The 24,869-nt window shown below is 48.5% G+C and overlaps 12 non-coding genes across 12 annotated transcripts; 4 read left to right on the top strand and 8 right to left on the bottom strand.

Moving 5' to 3' along the window:
- Positions 1–434: 434 nt before the first annotated feature.
- Positions 435–506, bottom strand: Trnag-ucc (transfer RNA glycine (anticodon UCC)). The gene has a single exon. It is a non-coding gene; the product is annotated as a tRNA-Gly (tRNA).
- Positions 507–1,705: 1,199 nt separating this feature from the next.
- Positions 1,706–1,777, bottom strand: Trnag-ucc (transfer RNA glycine (anticodon UCC)). The gene has a single exon. It is a non-coding gene; the product is annotated as a tRNA-Gly (tRNA).
- Positions 1,778–2,986: 1,209 nt separating this feature from the next.
- On the bottom strand, positions 2,987–3,058 carry Trnag-ucc (transfer RNA glycine (anticodon UCC)). Its single transcript has one exon. It is a non-coding gene; the product is annotated as a tRNA-Gly (tRNA).
- A 1,199-nt stretch (positions 3,059–4,257) lies between these two features.
- Trnag-ucc (transfer RNA glycine (anticodon UCC)) lies at positions 4,258–4,329 on the bottom strand. Its single transcript has one exon. It is a non-coding gene; the product is annotated as a tRNA-Gly (tRNA).
- Positions 4,330–5,550: 1,221 nt separating this feature from the next.
- Positions 5,551–5,622, bottom strand: Trnaa-ugc (transfer RNA alanine (anticodon UGC)). The gene has a single exon. It is a non-coding gene; the product is annotated as a tRNA-Ala (tRNA).
- Positions 5,623–6,821: 1,199 nt separating this feature from the next.
- Positions 6,822–6,893, bottom strand: Trnag-ucc (transfer RNA glycine (anticodon UCC)). The gene has a single exon. It is a non-coding gene; the product is annotated as a tRNA-Gly (tRNA).
- Positions 6,894–8,102: 1,209 nt separating this feature from the next.
- Trnag-ucc (transfer RNA glycine (anticodon UCC)) lies at positions 8,103–8,174 on the bottom strand. The gene has a single exon. It is a non-coding gene; the product is annotated as a tRNA-Gly (tRNA).
- An 822-nt stretch (positions 8,175–8,996) lies between these two features.
- Positions 8,997–9,069, top strand: Trnar-ccu (transfer RNA arginine (anticodon CCU)). Its single transcript has one exon. It is a non-coding gene; the product is annotated as a tRNA-Arg (tRNA).
- A 322-nt stretch (positions 9,070–9,391) lies between these two features.
- Positions 9,392–9,463, top strand: Trnae-uuc (transfer RNA glutamic acid (anticodon UUC)). The gene has a single exon. It is a non-coding gene; the product is annotated as a tRNA-Glu (tRNA).
- Positions 9,464–18,009: 8,546 nt separating this feature from the next.
- On the bottom strand, positions 18,010–18,081 carry Trnag-ucc (transfer RNA glycine (anticodon UCC)). Its single transcript has one exon. It is a non-coding gene; the product is annotated as a tRNA-Gly (tRNA).
- An 822-nt stretch (positions 18,082–18,903) lies between these two features.
- Positions 18,904–18,976, top strand: Trnar-ccu (transfer RNA arginine (anticodon CCU)). The gene has a single exon. It is a non-coding gene; the product is annotated as a tRNA-Arg (tRNA).
- Positions 18,977–19,298: 322 nt separating this feature from the next.
- On the top strand, positions 19,299–19,370 carry Trnae-uuc (transfer RNA glutamic acid (anticodon UUC)). Its single transcript has one exon. It is a non-coding gene; the product is annotated as a tRNA-Glu (tRNA).
- Positions 19,371–24,869: the final 5,499 nt, after the last annotated feature.

The following is a 24,869-nucleotide window of genomic DNA, read 5'->3' on the forward strand; positions in this document are numbered from 1 at the left end:
CTAATATGTGGGACTTACCAAGTTTCCTGGGACGTTTGTTGCAACGTGCCTCGGTAGCGCAGTAGGTAGCAAAAAATTAATATTTAAAAAGATAAAGTGGTTAAGGCGTCTGACTAGAAATCAGATTCCCTCTGGAAGCGTAGGTTCGAGTCCTACCGACTGCGTCCGTTTTTTTTCTTTAGGAAGGAGGAGCAGAAAATTTCGCGGTTTGCCTGTCGTTTTGGTACCTCGCCACACCTCTCCTGTCACAGCCGTTTATAGCGCCTGTCCTTTTGATAAGGGCGAATTCCAAGCGTCAGCTTTCGCGTCAGCCGAGCAAAGTCGGGACAAGTCGGGACATACTACAGGATGGCCTGCTTGGAGAAACGACGGAAAGAAAACGTTAATTTAACAGCACGTGGCTCACATACTCATACGCGAAAATTTGCGCCCGTTGCGGTGGCCGGGAATCGAACGCGGATCAACTGCTTGGAAGGCAACTATGCTCACCATTACACCACCACCGCACAGCCGCTGCTCGCAACGTCGCGCTGTGTCGGCTTCGCGCCCGCCGGCAGCGGCCCACGGTGATAGTAGCTGTAGGCGCTTTACGAGGTAGGAGGGTGCATCCACACGCATTCGGGTAGCGCCTCCACGCACGCTGCGTCTTTGGGCAAGACTCGTCGCCGCGGCCGCAACGTTACTCACACGATAGTGATGAGCGGTCGCTATAAGGCAGTGTAGTGGGGGACTCTGCGTGTGTAGCACTTTTTTCGGTCGTATCCGACGTCGCTGGGTGGCAATCCCACTTTCCCTGCAGACAGCTGCTCGGGAATGTTGTCGGCATGCACGGACGTCATCGGACGTCCTCCCGCAACAAATGCAACTAACAAAATGAGAACATCAACTAAAAAAGTGGTAGGTTGTTCGCCTACCACGCGGGCGGCCCGGGTTCGATTCCCAGCCGATGCATCGTTTTGCTGTTCTCGCTATAATGCCGCCGCGCCGATTGTTCGCTTGAGCTGCGTCAGCCTCAGGAATGTGTAGCAGGATTCGCTGTGAGAAGAACCAAACACGCAGCACGCAAGAGGCCGTACTTGGACGGTCGCGTGCTATTTCTGAACTCTAGCGTCGGCCTGGCCCTGCAGGCCGCTGTGTCCAGGTGCCGCAAGGGCGATGTACTGTAACCTCAGGCAGTGCTGCTTTCCGTTGAAAAAGCTGCGGCAGCAGTTTAATCTAGCCAGTCGGGAAAGCACGTGTAGCAACACAGCAGATTCTTGAGAAAGCGCGAACTGTCTATCTCTAATATGTGGGACTTACCAAGTTTCCTGGGACGTTTGTTGCAACGTGCCTCGGTAGCGCAGTAGGTAGCAAAAAATTAATATTTAAAAAGATAAAGTGGTTAAGGCGTCTGACTAGAAATCAGATTCCCTCTGGAAGCGTAGGTTCGAGTCCTACCGACTGCGTCCGTTTTTTTTCTTTAGGAAGGAGGAGCAGAAAATTTCGCGGTTTGCCTGTCGTTTTGGTACCTCGCCACACCTCTCCTCTCACAGCCGTTTATAGCGCCTGTCCTTTTGATAAGGGCGAATTCCAAGCGTCAGCTTTCGTGTCAGCCGAGCAAAGTCGGGACATACTACAGGATGGCCTGCTTGGAGAAACGACGGAAAGAAAACGTTAATTTAACAGCACGTGGCTCACATACTCATACGCGAAAATTTGCGCCAGTTGCGGTGGCCGGGAATCGAACCCGGTTCAACTGCTTGGAAGGCAACTATGCTCACCATTACACCACCACCGCACAGCCGCTGCTCGCAACGTCGCGCTGTGTCGGCTTCGCGCCCGCCGGCAGCGGCCCACGGTGATAGTAGCTGTAGGCGCTTTACGAGGTAGGAGGGTGCATCCACACGCATTCGGGTAGCGCCTCCACGCAAGCTGCGTCTTTGGGCAAGACTCGTCGCCGCGGCCGCAACGTTACTCACACGATAGTGATGAGCGGTCGCTATAAGGCAGTGTAGTGGGGGAATCGGCGTGTGTAGCACTTTTTTCGGTCGTATCCGACGTCGCTGGGTGGCAATCCCACTTTCCCTGCAGACAGCTGCTCGGGAATGTGGTCGGCAAGGACGGACGTCATCGGACGTCCGCCCGCAACAAATGCAACTAACCAAATGAGAACAGCAACTAAAAAAGTGGTAGGTTGTTCGCCTACCACGCGGGCGGCCCGGGTTCGATTCCCGGCCGATGCATCGTTTTGCTGTTCTCGCTATAATGCCGCCGCGCCGATTGTTCGCTTGAGCTGCGTCAGCCTCAGGAATGTGTAGCAGGATTCGCTGTGAGAAGAACCAAACACGCAGCACGCAAGAGGCCGTACTTGGACGGTCGCGTGCTATTTCTGAACTCTAGCGTCGGCCTGGCCCTGCAGGCCGCTGTGTCCAGGTGCCGCAAGGGCGATGTACTGTAACCTCAGGCAGTGCTGCTTTCCGTTGAAAAAGCTGCGGCAGCAGTTTAATGTAGCCAGTCGGGAAAGCACGTGTAGGAACACAGCAGATTCTTGAGAAAGCGCGAACTGTCTATCTCTAATATGTGGGACTTACCAAGTTTCCTGGGACGTTTGTTGCAACGTGCCTCGGTAGCGCAGTAGGTAGCAAAAAATTAATATTTAAAAAGATAAAGTGGTTAAGGCGTCTGACTAGAAATCAGATTCCCTCTGGAAGCGTAGGTTCGAGTCCTACCGACTGCGTCCGTTTTTTTTCTTTAGGAAGGAGGAGCAGAAAATTTCGCGGTTTGCCTGTCGTTTTGGTACCTCGCCACACCTCTCCTGTCACAGCCGTTTATAGCGCCTGTCCTTTTGATAAGGGCGAATTCCAAGCGTCAGCTTTCGCGTCAGCCGAGCAAAGTCGGGACAAGTCGGGACATACTACAGGATGGCCTGCTTGGAGAAACGACGGAAAGAAAACGTTAATTTAACAGCACGTGGCTCACATACTCATACGCGAAAATTTGCGCCCGTTGCGGTGGCCGGGAATCGAACGCGGATCAACTGCTTGGAAGGCAACTATGCTCACCATTACACCACCACCGCACAGCCGCTGCTCGCAACGTCGCGCTGTGTCGGCTTCGCGCCCGCCGGCAGCGGCCCACGGTGATAGTAGCTGTAGGCGCTTTACGAGGTAGGAGGGTGCATCCACACGCATTCGGGTAGCGCCTCCACGCACGCTGCGTCTTTGGGCAAGACTCGTCGCCGCGGCCGCAACGTTACTCACACGATAGTGATGAGCGGTCGCTATAAGGCAGTGTAGTGGGGGACTCTGCGTGTGTAGCACTTTTTTCGGTCGTATCCGACGTCGCTGGGTGGCAATCCCACTTTCCCTGCAGACAGCTGCTCGGGAATGTTGTCGGCATGCACGGACGTCATCGGACGTCCTCCCGCAACAAATGCAACTAACAAAATGAGAACATCAACTAAAAAAGTGGTAGGTTGTTCGCCTACCACGCGGGCGGCCCGGGTTCGATTCCCAGCCGATGCATCGTTTTGCTGTTCTCGCTATAATGCCGCCGCGCCGATTGTTCGCTTGAGCTGCGTCAGCCTCAGGAATGTGTAGCAGGATTCGCTGTGAGAAGAACCAAACACGCAGCACGCAAGAGGCCGTACTTGGACGGTCGCGTGCTATTTCTGAACTCTAGCGTCGGCCTGGCCCTGCAGGCCGCTGTGTCCAGGTGCCGCAAGGGCGATGTACTGTAACCTCAGGCAGTGCTGCTTTCCGTTGAAAAAGCTGCGGCAGCAGTTTAATCTAGCCAGTCGGGAAAGCACGTGTAGCAACACAGCAGATTCTTGAGAAATCGCGAACTGTCTATCTCTAATATGTGGGACTTACCAAGTTTCCTGGGACGTTTGTTGCAACGTGCCTCGGTAGCGCAGTAGGTAGCAAAAAATTAATATTTAAAAAGATAAAGTGGTTAAGGCGTCTGACTAGAAATCAGATTCCCTCTGGAAGCGTAGGTTCGAGTCCTACCGACTGCGTCCGTTTTTTTTCTTTAGGAAGGAGGAGCAGAAAATTTCGCGGTTTGCCTGTCGTTTTGGTACCTCGCCACACCTCTCCTCTCACAGCCGTTTATAGCGCCTGTCCTTTTGATAAGGGCGAATTCCAAGCGTCAGCTTTCGTGTCAGCCGAGCAAAGTCGGGACATACTACAGGATGGCCTGCTTGGAGAAACGACGGAAAGAAAACGTTAATGTAACAGCACGTGGCTCACATACTCATACGCGAAAATTTGCGCCCGCTGCGGTGGCCGGGAATCGAACCCGGATCAACTGCTTGGAAGGCAACTATGCTCACCATTACACCACCACCGCACAGCCGCTGCTAGCAACGTCGCGCTGTGTCGGCTTCGCGCCCGCCGGCAGCGGCCCACGGTGATAGTAGCTGTAGGCGCTTTACGAGGTAGGAGGGTGCATCCACACGCATTCGGGTAGCACCTCCACGCACGCTGCGTCTTTGGGCAAGTCTCGTCGCCGCGGCCGCAACGTTACTCACACGATAGTGATGAGCGGTCGCTATAAGGCAGTGTAGTTGGGGACTCTGCGTGTGTAGCACTTTTTTCGGTCGTATCCGACGTCGCTGGGTGGCAATCCCACTTTCCCTGCAGACAGCTGCTCGGGAATGTGCTCGGCAAGCACGGACGTCATCGGACGTCCGCCCGCAACAAATGCAACTAACAAAATGAGAACAGCAACTAAAAAAGTGGTAGGTATTTCGCCTACCACGCGGGCGGCCCGGGTTCGATTCCCGGCCGATGCATCGTTTTGCTGTTCTCGCTATAATGCCGCCGCGCCGATTGTTCGCTTGAGCTGCGTCAGCCTCAGGAATGTGTAGCAGGATTCGCTGTGAGAAGAACCAAACACGCAGCACGCAAGAGGCCGTACTTGGACGGTCGCGTGCTATTTCTGAACTCTAGCGTCGGCCTGGCCCTGCAGGCCGCTGTGTCCAGGTGCCGCAAGGGCGATGTACTGTAACCTCAGGCAGTGCTGCTTTCCGTTGAAAAAGCTGCGGCAGCAGTTTAATCTAGCCAGTCGGGAAAGCACGTGTAGCAACACAGCAGATTCTTGAGAAAGCGCGAACTGTCTATCTCTAATATGTGGGACTTACCAAGTTTCCTGGGACGTTTGTTGCAACGTGCCTCGGTAGCGCAGTAGGTAGCAAAAAATTAATATTTAATAAAGTTTAATAAGATAAAGTGGTTAAGGCGTCTGACTAGAAATCAGATTCCCTCTGGAATCGTAGGTTCGAGTCCTACCGACTGCGTCCGTTTTTTTTTTCTTTAGGAAGGAGGAGCAGAAAATTTCGCGGTTTGCCTGTCGTTTTGGTACCTCGCCACACCTCTCCTCTCACAGCCGTTTATAGCGCCTGTCCTTTTGATAAGGGCGAATTCCAAGCGTCAGCTTTCGCGTCAGCCGAGCAAAGTCGGGACAAGTCGGGACATACTACAGGATGGCCTGCTTGGAGAAACGACGGAAAGGAAACGTTAATTTAACAGCACGTGGCTCACATACTCATACGCGAAAATTTGCGCCCGTTGCGGTGGCCGGGAATCGAACGCGGATCAACTGCTTGCAAGGCAACTATGCTCACCATTACACCACCACCGCACAGCCGCTGCTCGCAACGTCGCGCTGTGTCGGCTTCGCGCCCGCCGGCAGCGGCCCACGGTGATAGTAGCTGTAGGCGCTTTACGAGGTAGGAGGGTGCATCCACACGCATTCGGGTAGCGCCTCCACGCACGCTGCGTCTTTGGGCAAGACTCGTCGCCGCGGCCGCAACGTTACTCACACGATAGTGATGAGCGGTCGCTATAAGGCAGTGTAGTGGGGGACTCTGCGTGTGTAGCACTTTTTTCGGTCGTATCCGACGTCGCTGGGTGGCAATCCCACTTCCCCTGCAGACAGCTGCTCGGGAATGTTGTCGGCAAGCACGGACGTCATCGGACGTCCGCCCGCAACAAATGCAACTAACAAAATGAGAACATCAACTAAAAAAGTGGTAGGTTGTTCGCCTACCACGCGGGCGGCCCGGGTTCGATTCCCAGCCGATGCATCGTTTTGCTGTTCTCGCTATAATGCCGCCGCGCCGATTGTTCGCTTGAGCTGCGTCAGCCTCAGGAATGTGTAGCAGGATTCGCTGTGAGAAGAACCAAACACGCAGCACGCAAGAGGCCGTACTTGGACGGTCGCGTGCTATTTCTGAACTCTAGCGTCGGCCTGGCCCTGCAGGCCGCTGTGTCCAGGTGCCGCAAGGGCGATGTACTGTAACCTCAGGCAGTGCTGCTTTCCGTTGAAAAAGCTGCGGCAGCAGTTTAATCTAGCCAGTCGGGAAAGCACGTGTAGCAACACAGCAGATTCTTCAGAAAGCGCGAACTGTCTATCTCTAATATGTGGGACTTACCAAGTTTCCTGGGACGTTTGTTGCAACGTGCCTCGGTAGCGCAGTAGGTAGCAAAAAATTAATATTTAAAAAGATAAAGTGGTTAAGGCGTCTGACTAGAAATCAGATTCCCTCTGGAAGCGTAGGTTCGAGTCCTACCGACTGCGTCCGTTTTTTTTCTTTAGGAAGGAGGAGCAGAAAATTTCGCGGTTTGCCTGTCGTTTTGGTACCTCGCCACACCTCTCCTCTCACAGCCGTTTATAGCGCCTGTCCTTTTGATAAGGACGAATTCCAAGCGTCAGCTTTCGTGTCAGCCGAGCAAAGTCGGGACATACTACAGGATGGCCTGCTTGGAGAAACGACGGAAAGAAAACGTTAATTTAACAGCACGTGGCTCACATACTCATACGCGAAAATTTGCGCCCGTTGCGGTGGCCGGGAATCGAACCCGGATCAACTGCTTGGAAGGCAACTATGCTCACCATTACACCACCACCGCACAGCCGCTGCTCGCAACGTCGCGCTGTGTCGGCTTCGCGCCCGCCGGCAGCGGCCCACGGTGATAGTAGCTGTAGGCGCTTTACGAGGTAGGAGGGTGCATCCACACGCATTCGGGTAGCGCCTCCACGCACGCTGCGTCTTTGGGCAAGTCTCGTCGCCGCGGCCGCAACGTTACTCACACGATAGTGATGAGCGGTCGCTATAAGGCAGTGTAGTGGGCGACTCGGCGCGTGTAGCACTTTTTTCGGTCGTATCCGACGTCGCTGGGTGGCAATCCCACTTTCCCTGCAGACAGCTGCTCGGGAATGTGCTCGGCAAGCACGGACGTCATCGGACGTCCGCCCGCAACAAATGCAACTAACAAAATGAGAACAGCAACTAAAAAAGTGGTAGGTTGTTCGCATACCACGCGGGCGGCCCGGGTTCGATTCCCGGCCGATGCATCGTTTTGCTGTTCTCGCTATAATGCCGCCGCGCCGATTGTTCGCTTGAGCTGCGTCAGCCTCAGGAATGTGTAGCAGGATTCGCTGTGAGAAGAACCAAACACGCAGCACGCAAGAGGCCGTACTTGGACGGTCGCGTGCTATTTCTGAACTCTAGCGTCGGCCTGGCCCTGCAGGCCGCTGTGTCCAGGTGCCGCAAGGGCGATGTACTGTAACCTCAGGCAGTGCTGCTTTCCGTTGAAAAAGCTGCGGCAGCAGTTTAATCTAGCCAGTCGGGAAAGCACGTGTAGCAACACAGCAGATTGTTGAGAAAGCGCGAACTGTCTATCTTTAATATGTGGGACTTACCAAGTTTCCTGGGACGTTTGTTGCAACGTGCCTCGGTAGCGCAGTAGGTAGCAAAAAATTAATATTTAATAAAGTTTAATAAGATAAAGTGGTTAAGGCGTCTGACTAGAAATCAGATTCCCTCTGGAAGCGTAGGTTCGAGTCCTACCGACTGCGTCCGTTTTTTTTCTTTAGGAAGGAGGAGCAGAAAATTTCGCGGTTTGCCTGTCGTTTTGGTACCTCGCCACACCTCTCCTCTCACAGCCGTTTATAGCGCCTGTCCTTTTGATAAGGGCGAATTCCAAGCGTCAGCTTTCGCGTCAGCCGAGCAAAGTCGGGACATACTACAGGATGGCCTGCTTGGAGAAACGACGGAAAGAAAACGTTAATTTAACAGCAAGTGGCTCACATACTCATACGCGAAAATTTGCGCCCGTTGCGGTGGCCGGGAATCGAACCCGGATCAACTGCTTGGAAGGCAACTATGCTTACCATTACACCACCGCCGCACAGCCGCTTCTCGCAACGTCGCGCTGTGTCGGCTTCGCGCCCGCCGGCAGCGGCCCACGGTGATAGTAGCTGTAGGCGCTTTACGAGGTAGGAGGGTGCATCCACACGCATTCGGGTAGCGCCTCCACGCACGCTGCGTCTTTGGGCAAGACTCGTCGCCGCGGCCGCAACGTTACTCACACGATAGTGATGAGCGGTCGCTATAAGGCAGTGTAGTGGGCGACTCTGCGTGTGTAGCACTTTTTTCGGTCGTATCCGACGTCGCTGGGTGGCAATCCCACTTTCCCTGCAGACAGCTGCTCGGGAATGTGCTCGGCAAGCACGGACGTCATCGGACGTCCGCCCGCAACAAATGCAACTAACAAAATGAGAACAGCAACTAAAAAAGTGGTAGGTTGTTCGCCTACCACGCGGGCGGCCCGGGTTCGATTCCCGGCCGATGCATCGTTTTGCTGTTCTCGCTATAATGCCGCCGCGCCGATTGTTCACTTGAGCTGCGTCAGCCTCAGGAATGTGTAGCAGGATTCGCTGTGAGAAGAACCAAACACGCAGCACGCAAGAGGCCGTACTTGGACGGTCGCGTGCTATTTCTGAACTCTAGCGTCGGCCTGGCCCTGCAGGCCGCTGTGTCCAGGTGCCGCAAGGGCGATGTACTGTAACCTCAGGCAGTGCTGCTTTCCGTTGAAAAAGCTGCGGCAGCAGTTTAATCTAGCCAGTCGGGAAAGCACGTGTAGCAACACAGCAGATTATTGAGAAAGCGCGAACTGTCTATCTCTAATATGTGGGACTTACCAAGTTTCCTGGGACGTTTGTTGCAACGTGCCTCGGTAGCGCAGTAGGTAACGCGTAAGTCTCCTAGTCTTAAGGTCGTGAGTTCGATCCTCACCCGGGGCATTTAATTTGCTGTACATAATGGCTGAATTAACGGCGTTGCTGTTGCTAGGGAACGAACTTAATTGTCGTTTGTTATTCGCAAGGATTCCACGCCTCAGCGTCAAAATGTTTACTTCCAATTATGGCAAGGTACAACTTTGATCTTTCTCCTCCCCTGTTATGAGTAAAATATGATGCAAACGGCAATGAATGGTCAGTTTCGAGCTGTGCGCCATGCCAGTCTGCACGCACAAATACGCTCGCAAACAGAGAACACCACTGAGTCCGGATTCAGCACGAAATGCGGGAGGAGAGGGAGTAAATCTCACGTTTATTGAGCAAATCCGGTGTGGTCTAGTGGCTAGGATACCTGGCTTTCACCCAGGAGGCCAGGGTTCGATTCCCGATACCGGAAGAGAAGTTTCTGCGCACACGTCCCTCCATGTTTTGGCCTTCCAACCTTCGTTTGTCGCCCTCCTTCCGGAGCTTCAACCGAACGTAATCGGGGAAAACAGGCACAAGATGCAATTACTGTCAGCACCGGGATAAAGGCAGAAGAGGCACTGGTCCGCTGTTGGGCTGCTACCAGCGTCAGTGGGAAGTCTGTGAAGTCGCCAGAAGCCAGCAATTTCCGTAGTACGCCTACACACGCGTTCCAATTATCCACATTGCTAGCTGCCGCTCCACCCACAACGGGCGTGAGCCCGGATAGCTCAGTCGGAAGTTCGCCGGCGGCCGGCGTGGAGGTAGGACGTAGTGTGGTGTGCGCTGCGCCGTCTGTGCTTCCGCGTGGCAAGTCTCGCGCTTGCTGCAGCTTAAAGCTCTGTTTATCGAACACTTCGAGAAGTAATGAGTACTATGCAGTGATGGCTCAGCCAAGCCGAAAAGATACGTTGAAACTCTCCTTTGATTCTCGATATGCCAGTCCTAAGTCGTTTGAAGTAGAGAATTGGTTAGAAGAAGATGTGAAGCTCTCCTTTAATGATATAATCGGGATCCACCTGTCGATTGTAGCTTGTGTCGTGTTTGTTAAGCTGCGTAGTTCAGAGTTGTGCGAGAAAATTGTTGAGTCTTCCGGAGGTGTCATGAAATTTAAGCACTCTGACGGAAATGTTGGTGAAGTCACCGTTGCACATGCTGGTTTTGGCATTCGCACAGTTCGAATCTTCGAGTTACCTTTTGAGATTACAACAGACCAAATTAATGCCGTAATTTCACCCTTCGGTAAAGTGCTCAGCAACTTTGCCGAGAAATGGTCATTCGCGCATAAGTTCCCAGTACTAAATGGCGTACGGCAGCTTCGGGTAGAGCTACAAAAGCACATCCCGTCGTACGTCAATGTCTGCGGATATAGGGGGATAGTAATTTATGACGACCAACCGCGAACCTGTGCCGCCTGTAACAAGCCTGGGCACGTTCGCGCAGAATGTATACAGCGGCGCGTTGCACAGCTGCCGGCCGGCGAGGCCGACAGGCCACCTGCTATGACAACACTGCCGGGAACTTACGCCGCTGTGGCACGCGACCGACCGACTGCCTCCTCAGCCCCTGAATCGTGTGCAAATACAAATTCTCCAGACACTGAAATTCCGATGGACGTCAGTGCCGTCATAGCTGACGACCTACAAGAGTCCCGCCAATCTACGGAAACAGTTGAAGTTCCACCGACACAGGCGCCTGCAATTGCAAAGGCAGCAGATCCGCCGGAAGCTGAAGACCGACACACCTTGCAGGAAAGCGACACTAACGTGGATACTGAAGAAAGTCCGTCGAGAGGCAATTCTCCGAAGAAAAATAAGAAACGCCGGCTGGCGCGCAAAGGTGCAGAGGAGACAGCTCCCACACTCCGGCAAAAAGCGAAGGAAATAGCTAGTACCTTACGCCAACAGATCTGTAGCAACACGAAAGCGACACCAGTTTCTGTGGAGCGTTCCCCTTCTGCGCTGGAAAAACGAGACGTCCAAGGAAAGCCAACAAAGAAAGCATCCAACGACCCTCAAGAAACGAGTCACTCTCATGAAGCTTCACTCGTCCCACCCACGACGACAACCTCAACCAGCTGGGCAGACGAAAGCGACCATAACAATGCCGATGCTGAAATGACAGAAGTTTCAGGAACTCAGACAGACTGTAAGCTAGCCCCACAGGTGGCTGATTTCTTCAACGACGACGTCTCCGCGAACGAACATTCTAAAGAACAAGGACACGCCGCTGAAACATTTGCTACCGGTGAATATTATTAAGATGCGTTTTAAAGCTGACGTTTGCGGGACAAAACAGAAGAATGTTTTTTAAAGTTAGATCAAGTAGAACGAAGAATGTCTGACATACAAGCATACAAAATCGCGACAGTAAACCTTAACAAGATTCACAGTTCCTTTAAACTACAGAACTTAAAAGATTTTATATATGCTTCTGACAGTGACATTATACTTTTACAAGAAGTGACAGACATTGAGCTTGGTAACATACCTGGCTTCAACGCCATTACAAACCCAGGGCATGGAGCGGCAATGGGCACGGCTCTGCTCACAAAGGAGGGCATAGTAGTCCAAGATGTAGTAAAACTACCAAACAGTAAAGGCATAGCGGCCACAATAAACAACATACGGCTCATTAACGTGTATGCCCCTTCCGGATCCAGTAACAGGCACCGCAGAACAGAGTTCTTTAAAGAAGAAATTGTCCCACTATTTGGAACTCGATATGATCACCTTATTCTAGGAGGAGATTTTAATTGTGTTTTGCATGCCAAAGACCAAACTCCAAATTTTAACAAGTGTACTGAACTGGAACGTGTAGTTAATGATTTAAGACTAATAGACTCATGGGAACATATGCACGGTGCAGCCCCTGGCTTCACCCACGCCACAAGTCACTCGGCGAGCCGTCTCGACAGGATATATGTAACGCACAATTTGCAACACCTCATTTTGCAGTCCGAAGTATGGCCTACCGTTTTTTCAGATCATGCTGCATACATATGCACAATCAATCTGATAAAACAAGGGACATTCAGAGGTCGAGGCACATGGAAGCTCAATGTGTCACATCTGGAAGACCATGCTTGTCAGGAGGCATTTCACAAGGTATGGAGAGAGTGTGAAAACAAATTTAGCTCGTACAACTCTGGCACTGACTGGTGGCTGAAACATGCCAAACCTAAAATACGGAGGTTTTTCATAAACTACTCCAAAGACAAAAACTTTTGGTACAAATCAACTATAGAATTTTACTTTCAGTGTCTAAGGGATTTGTACAAGTGCGATGCAACAGTTGTGGACAACTACGAAAGAATTAACAAAATTAAAGCAAAAATCTTAGCACTACGGCGTAAACAACTGGAAGGCTACCAAATAAGGTCGCGTGCCCAGAACATAGCCCAGCACGAGGTCACTTCCATTTACCATGTCATTCGTGAAAGCAAAAGGGCGGCTCGCAAGCTATTATCTGAAATAACAACTGATGATGGAAGGAAGCTGACGAAGCAAAGAGAGATTAAAGAGGCAATCGTACAGCATTTTGAATCCTTAATGTCTAGTCAGCCGGTTGACGAACAGCTTCAAGACGAGTTAATGATCAACCTCCAAGGCAAAGTATGCCACGCGGAAGCACAAACTCTCATCTCGGAAGTGACTGAAGAAGACGTCGAAGAAGCTATATATGGAAGCACGACAAATAAGGCTCCAGGGGCAGATGGCATTCCGGCAGAATTTTATCGCAGATTCAGTGGCCTCGTAAAAGGCAAGTTTACTCTCATCTGCAACGAACTGCTAAACCCTGAGAATGACATCCCGAAGGAATTTCGTGAGGGACTCGTAGTGCTAGTGCCAAAAACTACCAATACGAAATCTGTAAGCGCTCTGAGGCCAATTACGCTTTTAAACAGCGATTACAAAATCTTTGGCCGCATCCTCGCTCGCAGGCTGAAAACCACAATGACCAGCGTCACTGGCCCTTATCAAACAAGTGTGGGCAAAGACAGACGAATTCTCCAGACCCTCTGTGATTACAGGGACATAATCTCAACGGCCGATGTCTGCAAAATAAAATGTGCACTCATCTCACTCGACTTTGACAAAGCCTTCGACAGAGTTAATCATAGTTTTCTCCTTCGCACCATGGGCGCAATGGGCTTCCCACCTCTATTCATTGCGGTAGTAAGAAATACAGTAACAAACAACTCAGCCAGATTTGTCATCAATGGACACATTAGCCGCCCGATTGACGTCACCAGCTCCATTAGGCAAGGGTGTCCAATGTCAATGGCACTGTTCGCCATCGCCATTGAGCCCCTGCTTGCCTCCCTTATGAAACATCTACAAGGACTACAAATACATGGAGAAAAGATTGTGTGCAAGGCGTACGCTGATGATGTTGGCTTCCTAGTCGTGAATGGCGCTGAAGTACAGAGCGCACTACAAATAGTAACAAAATATGAACAGGCCTCTGGTGCAAAACTTAATAGAACAAAGTCGGGGATTTTCAACATCGGCCGTGGAATTGGGACGCAAACGCAGGATCTGTTACGCGAACTTGTAACCATGAAATGTCTCGGCATAGATTTTAAAAGAAATATCAAGCACACTATTGCTGCGAACTATCGAAAATTACTTAACAGCATACGCGCCTCTGTACAAGCACATAGTATTAGGAAACTCGATGAACTTCAAAAAGTAACAGTGGCAAATGTATACATCACATCCAAAGTTAATTATGTAGCACAAGTTCTGCCACCACCTGCGACTTTGTTGAAAAGCATCGCATCTGCACTAGGACTCTTTGTGAGTCGCGGACGTATTTTTAAAGTCAAATATGACATTCTGATGCTCCCTACGAAATGTGGTGGGTTAAATCTTACCGATGTCAGCAAAAAAGCGCTAGCCTTATACCTTGCTACCACATACAAACAATGGAAAGAGCCAAGTGGTACCCTTGCTGCACATTTGTTAAACGAAATAGCTCCTGCTGACGTCAGTGCACCTATAAATGTCCAACACATACCCACCGGACTATACCACTTGAAATACTTTTTCGTAGAATACAGCTATGTACAGGCAAGGATTCCTGGCAAAGACATCATGAAAGTAAAAGAACTTTATAATAACTTGATGAAAGACAAACCCAGAAACGACGTAGAACAAAAGTATCCTCGTTATAACTGGGAAACAATATGGGAAAATATTCACTGCCGGAACTTGCCAACGTATGTCAAATCGACCTGGTACTTTGCTGTAAACAGAAAAATTGCGACGAACTCTAAACTTCACTCTATTCGATTGGTCGAGTCACCGCTGTGTCCATTATGTAAAATACCAGATACCGAAGAGCATAGATTGCTGTGTGACAGGGTAACAGAAATATGGCTCTACATAAGACAAAAGATAGCGAGCATCAGCAGAACTACGCCCAATGCCGTTACGACTGCTGAATTTTTAAACCCTGACGGTATACCTTACCCTAAAACAAAACGAAATGCAATTAACTGGTTGAAAGGCCAAACGATGCATTACGTGCTAACAAAAGAATCAAGCAATAGGGAGGACTTCTGGGTATACCTTACAACTGAGCACCACAGTTTGATGTGTACTAAAAAATACAAAGAAAATTACGCAAACTTTTTAACTAAAACAATCCTGTAACCATTAGGAATGCGTAATTTACATTGCACATCCAAGCATTTCGTATATTAGACGAATGATTTTTGGTTAAAGTTTGTTCTTCACGTAGCAGGAGGAGGATTTCCAACAGAAAGTAGTCAGAGAAGATCATCAGTATAGACCAATTAAGCCTATGTGTCTCTATTCCTTTGGTTTCGGGGAAACACAGTGATGAAACTGGTATCCGCCATTTATTTATTTTTTGTTTTTCTATCCTTTTCTTTTCACAAGAAGACACATTTATGTTACTTAAGTGTAAAAGCAAGCAGAAGAAGCCTATTTTTACTTCATTACCTTCTGAAAAAGGAAATTATATTTATCAGCAATAATGAGTTTGCTTCTTTCCGTTTTTCCACGCACGGAGAACGAAATTTACAGATGCAGTTACATTTCCACAACAATTATGAGACTGCCTTCTCAATGGAATTTACATTTATTTTTATTCAAGCCATGTTGCAAACAAAGGCAACAGAAGGGGCATACTTCGTTCGTCGTTCAGAAGAAGCGCGTTTCCACATCATCAAGTTACATTCATTCTTAAAGGCGGAGAAGCCGGGCCGAGAAGGCAACACTTGGCGAGCGTAAAGGATGGGTTGAAGGGGAGGAAGGAGACCCAAAAAAAAAAAAAAAAAAAGTCGGTAGAGCATTAGGCTTTTAACCTAAGTGTCCAGGGTTCGAGTCCCTGTCAGGGCGAAGATTTTTAACGCTTCCGTAATGGCTCGTCTCGTAGCGCTGGTAGCCCTGCCGTAATCAGTGCACAGAGTTCGTTTCCTGTCAACATTCTGCGCAGACCGGTTGGATTTTTCACGATTCGAGGGAAGCTTCAGATACGAGCAGTCGTGGCCGAGTGGTTACAGACCCAGTTTCTTGTTATAACTGAGTGCTTGAGAGTTTATGTTTTATGATGGATGATAACATTTTTGAGGAAGCACTATTCGATATGTCCGTCACTAAAGAATTCGTAAGACGCTGTGGGCAGAATGTGGGTTTAATGCAAAGGATGTTGCAAAGCGTGGTGATGAGGTTAAGAAAGAAATTGTGGAGATGACCCAGAATATAATTTCTAGAGAGCAACAGAAGAAACATGAGATGCACGAAAGGCTGAATTCTTTATTGCATGAAGCTGACAAACTAAGTAAGGAACTTGAATTTCATTTTTATCCTGCATTATATGATACGCTGCCTTTATGTGAGGCTCTTACTAAGCTAGAGTGTGAAACAAGAAAACTTCAAGAGAAGAAGTGTGCGCTCATGAAAGAAATATTGGAGATTTCAAAGCAGGAGGCAGAACTGTGTTCAAGTCTTGGAGAAGCTACAGAGATTAAGGTAGAGGATGCTCTACCAACAAGTGATGAGATAGCCATTTTCAATCAAAGACTTTGAGTTCTGCAGTCACGAAAGAGTGCTGCTCAACAAGAAAGTGGACTCCCTTCAAGTATAATTAACAAAAGGGAAGCATTCAGAGACATTAACAACACAAAACAACATATTACTCTAAAGACTTCAAAAATGCCAATGAAACCCCCTCGCAGAAACATTGGTATGGCAGTTCGTCTCAGGCGTAACTCATCTGAATTTACTGAATGCCAAGCAAATAAAAAAACTTAGGCGTTCTTCTCTTCCTGATATGGACATACTATAAATGAAAACAAAAAAGAACCTTATTTGGTGCTCAGTGAATCTTAAGTTAGTGGAGTTGTATCATTGTCATTTTGTATTGTTTTTAACTGAAAAATCACTTTGGGATGTGGAACAGTCATAAATAAATATCTTATTTTCTATAACTACCTTTAGACTTTGCAAATATTAGTCAGAATATGTTAAATACCAAAAAATTCACATGTTGGGTCTTCAAAGAAAGGGGGTCATCTTATATTCTGAGTTGTCTTATAGTGAGGTAAATACAGACACTTTTTATTATTATATTGATCTGTCTGAAGAAGTTAAGTACCATGCACGAGCTCATACTTGCTTTGAATTCTGCACCTCATGCAGTTGAAAAATTCCTCCTCATTTCCAGCACCTTCATTTGATTAGTTTCTCAAGTAATGAGGAAGCCTGTATTCCACTTTTCTCGCATGTACTGAACAATCTGCTGCTTCAGTCCATGAAATCTTCCCTGTGTTCCCCTGAAAGTTTAGCATGTAGAACTTAAAGCATTTAATTTATTCTTCATCTGACATCAGCTACGAAAATTAACTTGTGTGTTATTAGATTTTCTTTTTGTTGCACAGACTTTTGTGGTCTCTGCTTCAGGAATAACCATTAACTTACAATTATATGTGCGAACCAATTGTTAACTGCAGATTCATAGAGTCATGTTTCTCAACCATCACAGATATGATTTTGTATCCATTATTAATCGCTACAATTTACTGTTCTCATAGAATTAAGCAAAGTTAATGACAGTAATAATTTATCCTCTTAACTCCCTACAGTGGATCAACAGGAATTGGACATCCAGTTTAAATGTGATGTATGTTCCTAAAAAACAAGGGACACAGCGCATATTCCCATAGCTGGCAGCATGAAGAAAATTGCTGCCTGCTCACCACTAACCTTCCCACATTTGGCCAAGTTGATGCTGCTGCATCCTACCCCACCCTTTTGAAAACTAAGCAAAATTCACACCTAACTTCTCTGCATACTTCCAAAAAGGTTACCACAAGTCCACAGTACAGCCAACAGCTAATACTAAGTATCAGAGATACTTCGTTGCACCTGTAAGACTTGGGTTAGTTCACTAAATTCTCTCTAAAGGTGGACAAAATAATTTTTCAATCCATATTGTAGGTATGTAACACTATGCATTTAAGGGTTAAAATTGTATTCTATTGTGTATTCTACTCCAGCAGTGTTTTACGTAAATGTATAGTATTTGTGCTGTAGAGTGGTGTTTACAAACCCTACTTGATAACAGTGAATGTGCAATCAAGAAAATGTAACAAAAAATTAATATTTAATAAAGTTTAATAAGATAAAGTGGTTAAGGCGTCTGACTAGAAATCAGATTCCCTCTGGGAGCGTAGGTTCGAGTCCTACCGACTGCGTCCGTTTTTTTTTCTTTAGGAAGGAGGAACAGAAAATTTCGCGGTTTGCCTGTCGTTTTGGTACCTCGCCACACCTCTCCTCTCACAGCCGTTTATAGCGCCTGTCCTTTTGATAAGGGCGAATTCCAAGCGTCAGCTTTCGCGTCAGTCGGGACATACTACAGGATGGCCTGCTTGGAGAAACGACGGAAAGAAAACGTTAATTTAACAGCACGTGGCTCACATACTCATACGCGAAAATTTGCGCCCGTTGCGGTGGCCGGGAATCGAACCCGGATCAACTGCTTGGAAGGCAACTATGCTAACCATTACACCACCACCGCACAGCCGCTGCTCGCAACGTCGCGCTGTGTCGGCTTCGCGCCCGCCGGCAGCGGCCCACGGTGATATTAGCTGTAGGCGCTTTACGAGGTAGGAGGGTGCATCCACACGCATTCGGGTAGCGCCTCCACGCACGCTGCGTCTTTGGGCAAGACTCGTCACCGCGGCCGCAACGTTACTCACACGATAGTGATGAGCGGTCGCTATAAGGCAGTGTAGTGGGGGACTCTGCGTGTGTAGCACTTTTTTCGGTCGTATCCGACGTCGCTGGGTGGCAATCCCACTCTCCCTGCAGACAGCTGCTCGGGAATGTGCTCGGCAAGCACGGACGTCATCGGACGTCCGCCCGCAACAAATGCAACTAACCAAATGAGAACAGCAACTAAAAAAGTGGTAGGTTGTTCGCCTACCACGCGGGCGGCCCGGGTTCGAGTCCCGGCCGATGCATCGTTTTGCTGTTCTCGCTATAATGCCGCCGCGCCGATTGTTCGCTTGACCTGCGTCAGCCTCAGGAATGTGTAGCAGGATTCGCTGTGAGAAGAACTAAACACGCAGCACGCAAGAGGCCGTACTTGGACGGTCGCGTGCTATTTCTGAACTCTAGCGTCGGCCTGGCCCTGCAGGCCGCTGTGTCCAGGTGCCGCAAGGGCGATGTACTGTAACCTCAGGCAGTGCTGCTTTCCGTTGAAAAAGCTGCGGCAGCAGTTTAATCTAGCCAGTCGGGAAAGCACGTGTAGCAACACAGCAGATTCTTGAGAAAGCGCGAACTGTCTATCTCTAATATGTGGGACTTACCAAGTTTCCTGGGACGTTTGTTGCAACGTGCCTCGGTAGCGCAGTAGGTAGCGCGTAAGTCTCCTAGTCTTAAGGTCGTGAGTTCGATCCTCACCCAGGGCATTTAATTTGCTGTACATAATGGCTGAATTAACGGCGTTGCTGTTGCTAGGGAACGAACTTAATTGTCGTTTGTTATCCGCAAGGAGTCCACGCCTCAGCGTCAAAATGTTTACTTCCAATTATGGCAAAGTACAACTTTGATCTTTCTCCTCCCCTGTTATGAGTAAAATATGATGCAAACAGCAATGAATAGTCAGTTTCGAGCTGTGCGCCATGCCAGTCTGCACGAACAAATACGCTCGCAAACAGAGAACACCACTGAGTCCGGATTCAGCACGAAATGCGGGAGGAGAGGGAGTAAATCTCACGTTTATTGAGCAAAACCGGTGTGGTCTAGTGGCTAGGATACCTGGCTTTCACCCAGGAGGCCAGGGTTCGATTCCCGGTACCGGAAGAGAAGTTTCTGCGCACACGTCCCTCCATGTTTTGGCCTTCCAAACTTCGTTTGTCGCCCTCCTTCCGGAGCTTCAACCGAACGTAATCGGGGAAAACAGGCACAAGATGCAATTACTGTCAGCACCGGGATAAAGGCAGAAGAGGCACTGGTCCGCTGTTGGGCTGCTACCAGCGTCAGTGGGAAGTCTGTGAAGTCGCCAGAAGCCAGCAATTACCGTAGTACGCCTACACACGCGTTCCAATTATCCACATTGCTAGCTGCCGCTCCACCCACAACGGGCGTGAGCCCGGATAGCTCATTCCGGCTTTCGCTGTCGCCGAGGTCGGACGTGCCAGCTGGTTGCTCCGCGTCGCCGGTGTCGTTGCAAGTGTTTACTGTTTGCCGTTGTGTGTTTCTGTGTTCCGAGTGATTCACGTGCATTGTACTTTTTTTTTGTGGTCGTCCTTTTCGTCAGCAACTTGCCGATCTTGTACGGGATTCGGACTTGACCGGATTCCATACAGCTGCAGCGCCATGTCTACCACCATCCGGAAAAACACCCTGGTTTTTGGCTTTGACAAGGATACCCGCCGAGTTCAACCGACCGCCCTCGAGATTCACGACTGGCTAACCGAGGTAATAGGCATCACTTCTGATTCTGTGCACACCACCCAGCTAGATTCTGATCGTTATTGCGTGTTTGTCAAGTTTCTCAGTCCAGTAGCAGTTGATCGACTTATTGAAAAAATCGGCAAACAAGTCCCTTTTGTTCATCGCGACGGCACCACTAGTATGGTTACTGTAACACGTGCCGATACATCGATTCAGACAGTTAGAGTACTTAACTTGCCCATAGAGATTGACAATGCTAAAATTAAAGATGCACTTTCTAAGTTTGGTGAGGTTAAAGAAATTGTCAACGAAAAGTGGTCGTCTCGCTACAAATTACAATGTTTCAATGGGATTAGATCTGTGGACATGGAAGTAAAAATGAACATTCCTTCTCACATCACGGTTGACGGTTATAAGGCGCACATTATATATTCTGGTCAAGCCCCCACCTGCCATATCTGCAATGAACTAGGCCATCTTCGCCAGGACTGCCCCCGCCGAGTTTTTGTCTTAAAAAATAATCTCCAGCCGCGGCGTAGATTAACACTTAACGAGGTAATGGCAGTAGATACTTCTGGTTCTTCTGCAGACCCTGATGTTGATGCTCCCCAGGCAACTACCTCCGAGACCCCGCCCATAACTGCTGATGCGTTTCCACCACTCGTAGGACGGCAAACTGCTGCGCCAGTTTGTCTTGAAAGTGAATCTCAGCAAAAGAAAAGGCCGCTGGAACGTAGTGATGAGCAGTCAGATGAGGAAGTATCTCCCGCGACTCCTGCAGCCCGGAAACCAAAACCATCAACCGCGGAGGATTTAGTACCAGATGATGTTATGCGGGTCGATTTGGAAGCCAGTGCGGATGGACTTGAGGGGATGCCGAATCCTGAGACGCCGGGTCATGAACAGGAACCTCCAATTTTGAGTGCCGTGCCCGAAGGACAACAACCGCTACAACGCGCACACAGTGAGGAAGTGTTGTGTCAACAACGCGCTACAGCTGACGCCCGACAACAAGTTTCGGGCGGAAGTAAACAGGTGCAAGTGTTTACCAACCTGCCAGCTGCCGGCGGCAGTGCTGCGACAACGACACGACCGCGTCTCAAGAATCCACAAAAACTTCGGGACCTCAAAACGCCCCACGACGAAGGCTCAATCCACAGCCAAATCTCTCCGCTCCTCGCAACAAGGGAAATTCCACTTCCTCGCAAGCGGATGTAGTACCCCGAAATGTTAGTTATGAAATTGTGAGGGAACGATCCGGTGATGACAACAGCAAAGAACTCGGCGAAGCCCATCCTCCACAGTAGTAATTCCGTTGGTACAAGGCTTGTTCCATGCTGTCGCCTACGGTTGCAAAGCTTCTTTGTGTTTTTTCTGTTCTTTTCTCCGGTTATGGTTCACAGCATTCACTGTGTCGTTTTTGCTACAATCGGCTTATGATTCGTAGTGTATCACTTGTTATCGTTTTTATTTCGCTTCTTGATCCACTAATCCTCTCATGGCTGCTCACATTATACCTTTGTTAATTCCGCAGCCGGCACTCTTGAGCTCGATGCCATCGTTTTATTATACTTTTACATCTCATTACCTATATGCTACAGGCCTATACTATCACCTCCCTTAATATCAATAGGATTACGTCAGAGTTAAAACTTGCTTTATTAAAACAATTTTTGTTTGACTCTGGTACAGATATTGCCCTTTTACAAGAGGTTGCAACATGGCAAATTAACATTCCCGGCTATGTTGCAATAATTAATTTCGCTCCTGAATTCAGTGCTGGCACAGCGATTTTAGTTAGGGAAGGAATACCTATAACCGATGTCGAAAAGTTAGACTCTGGACGGGGCATAGGCGTGACTATCATGGGCGTCAGTGTAATCAATCTGTATGCACCATCTGGAAGTACACGGCGCGCTGACAGATCGAAGTTTTTTAAGGAGGATATCATTTACTTACTGCGGAGAGACTCGCCAAACTTGATCATTGCCGGCGATTTTAATTGTGTATTGCACCATAAAGATCAATCCCCCAATTTTAATTATTCCCCTGAATTAAACTTTCTTGTTTCTCAAATGAAACTGAGGGACGCGTGGGAAGTTAAGTATCCCACGCTTGTGAAATACACGCATATTTCACATAATTCCAGTAGCAGGATTGATAGAATCTATATGTCAAGTCACATAGTGCGGAATTTGTTACAAGTGGAAATCACTCCAGTCAGCTTCTCTGATCACTGTAGTGTGAGCGCCTGCATAAACTTAGACCGGCAACCAACTCACTGGTTTAGGAATCAGTGGAGCATGAATGTCGGCCTTTTACCAGACGACGAGCTCGAGGTCGAATTAAAGACAGCTTGGGAATTTTGCTTGCGCTCTGTACACAACTTTCCGAGTGTTTTAGAGTGGTGGACCCGCAAGGCGAAGCCCAAATTACGGAAAGTAATTATATCTTATAGTATAGAGAGATCTCGGGCAGTTCACCGTACAATGGAATTTTACTACATGGTCTTAAGGGATTTGTATGATCAGGCAGATGGCTCAGACAGGCGCCTGTCCGACATCAAGAAAATTAAAGCGACATTATTAAGCTTAAAGAGAAAACAACTGGAGGGTCTTAAACTTAAGTCAAAAGCCAGATCCGTTAGCGAGGACGAAACGGCTGCGTTATATCATCTGATTAAACATCGCAAGAACCGACGACGGATATTCATGGACGAACTTAAATTAGAAAACGGTACTGTCCTCACTGTGCAAAACGAGATCATCAGAGAAATCCACAGGTATTACAGTGCCCTGTATGAGGCAGAAGCAACGCAAGAGGACGATTTGGATGAGTTATTTGCGTTTACAACCTCCACAATTACTGCCGACGACAACGCCAGCTTATTTTCAGCTTTTAGTCCAGATGAAGTCCTTGAAATAATTCGCGGCTCCCCTAAAAGTAAATCGCCGGGCCCTGATGGCCTTCCGGTCGAATTCTATCAACGATATTGGAGTATCATAGGTGATAAGTTGACACAAGCCGTTAACGACGTACTGCGGGGAAAGTTTGTACCATCAGAACTTAAAGAATGTAAAATCGTGTTGATTCCTAAAAATAAGGGATGTAAAAAGATTAACAACTTCCGGCCGATTTCTCTTCTTAACTCAGATTATAAGATTATTGCGAGAGCTTTAAACAATCGAATGATGCCGTTGACCGCAAACATAATTGGGCAACAGCAAACTTGTGCTTATAGGCGATCAATATTTCAGACTACAGCACAATATAGAGATATCGTCGCTCTGTCGTCTGCCAGCACCATTAATTGCGGCCTCCTTTTTCTCAATTTTTATAAAGCATTTGATAATGTCAGCCATAAATACCTCTTCGAAACAATGCGGAGGATGGGCTTCGGGCATGACTCCATCGCTGTCGTGCGCAATATGATCACTGGTCTGGCTGCCACGATCTCCGTCAACTGCCAGCTCACAAGACCAATTACCATCGCAAGGGGTGTCCCCCAAGGAAGCCCCCTTTCCATGTTGCTCTTTGTCATCTCCCTAGAACCATTGCTGCGGCTAGTACATGAGCACATGACGGGCATAACGATCGCCGGGAAGAAAACTGCAGTTGGGGCATATGCTGATGATGTCGGCATCGTCGTGAGGAACAGGGATGATGTGATTGTACTGGAGGCAGACCTCAGGCGCTATTGTTCCGCTTCTGGCGCAAAAATGAACGAAACTAAAAGCAAATTTCTACGTATAAGGGGACTTGACGATGTCGGCCTAGAATGGGCTACCCATGTTACGGAACACAAATCTCTTGGGACGATACTGACGGTCCCTCCACAAAGGATGATAACGGCAAATTGGCGGGATGTCTTGTTCAAAGTCAAGGGTGCTTTAATAGATAACGTTTATCGCAGTATGGACCAAATTCAGAGGGTTAAATTGATAAATACATGTATCCTGTCGCGAGCATATTATGTGGCACAGGTCTTTCCAATCCCCACAGTCATAGCCAAACAGATAATGAGCCAGTTGACCAATTTTCTGTGGCGGGGGGAAATATTTCGAGTTGACGTGAAGACTGTGACCCTCGACCCTCTGCATGGCGGTCTGGGTCTGACTGATCTGAACGCCAAAGCAATGGCTTTGTACATTAAACGGATGACATCCTTAATCCAAAACTACTCTGACACCCTTACGACAAAGTTGTTTGAGGCAGTCGCGCCGAAAAGCGTAGAACCGCCCATCAATGTGCAGACGATCGACTACCAGCTCTCCCACATCCGCACATATTATCTGGAAAAGAGCTACTTGAGCGAGGTCCTTCTCCAACATCGACCTTTAACTGCCAAGGACATTCTGGAGCACAGGAAACAATATGAGGGCAAGAACAAAATCGAACAAAAGCACACTGGAGTCAATTGGGATGTCCTGTGGGCGAACAACAGCAGCAGTGTACTTCCGTCTTTGGTCAGGTCGACATGGTATAAAACGGTTAACAACATTATCAGCACAAATGAGCGCCTGCATGCGATTGGGCTAAGCGACACAGCCCATTGTCGAGATTGTCACCAAGTGGATAGTGTTCCCCACAGATATACTTGCAGTCACCGCATGCGCAATTGGCAATGGGTTCGTCAAAAAGTCGCCCTTATAACTCGGACTTCTGAAAATAACATCGACACGAACTTACTGCACAGACCAGACGTCAAATATTTTCCACCAACTAAAAATAATGCTGTCATGTGGCTGTTGGGCCAATATACAAGTCATGTCTTCAATCGGCTGACGGGCGAAGATTACAGCGAGTTTCGGTTACACATGGAAACGGAATATACTAAAATTAGAAACTATGCGGATCACCGTCGCAAGTACGGTAATATGCTTCATATTGCATTCACTAGAACAG

This window comes from Schistocerca cancellata, chromosome 4, assembly GCF_023864275.1.
Source record: "Schistocerca cancellata isolate TAMUIC-IGC-003103 chromosome 4, iqSchCanc2.1, whole genome shotgun sequence".
In the NCBI taxonomy this organism is placed as follows: domain Eukaryota; kingdom Metazoa; phylum Arthropoda; class Insecta; order Orthoptera; family Acrididae; genus Schistocerca; species Schistocerca cancellata.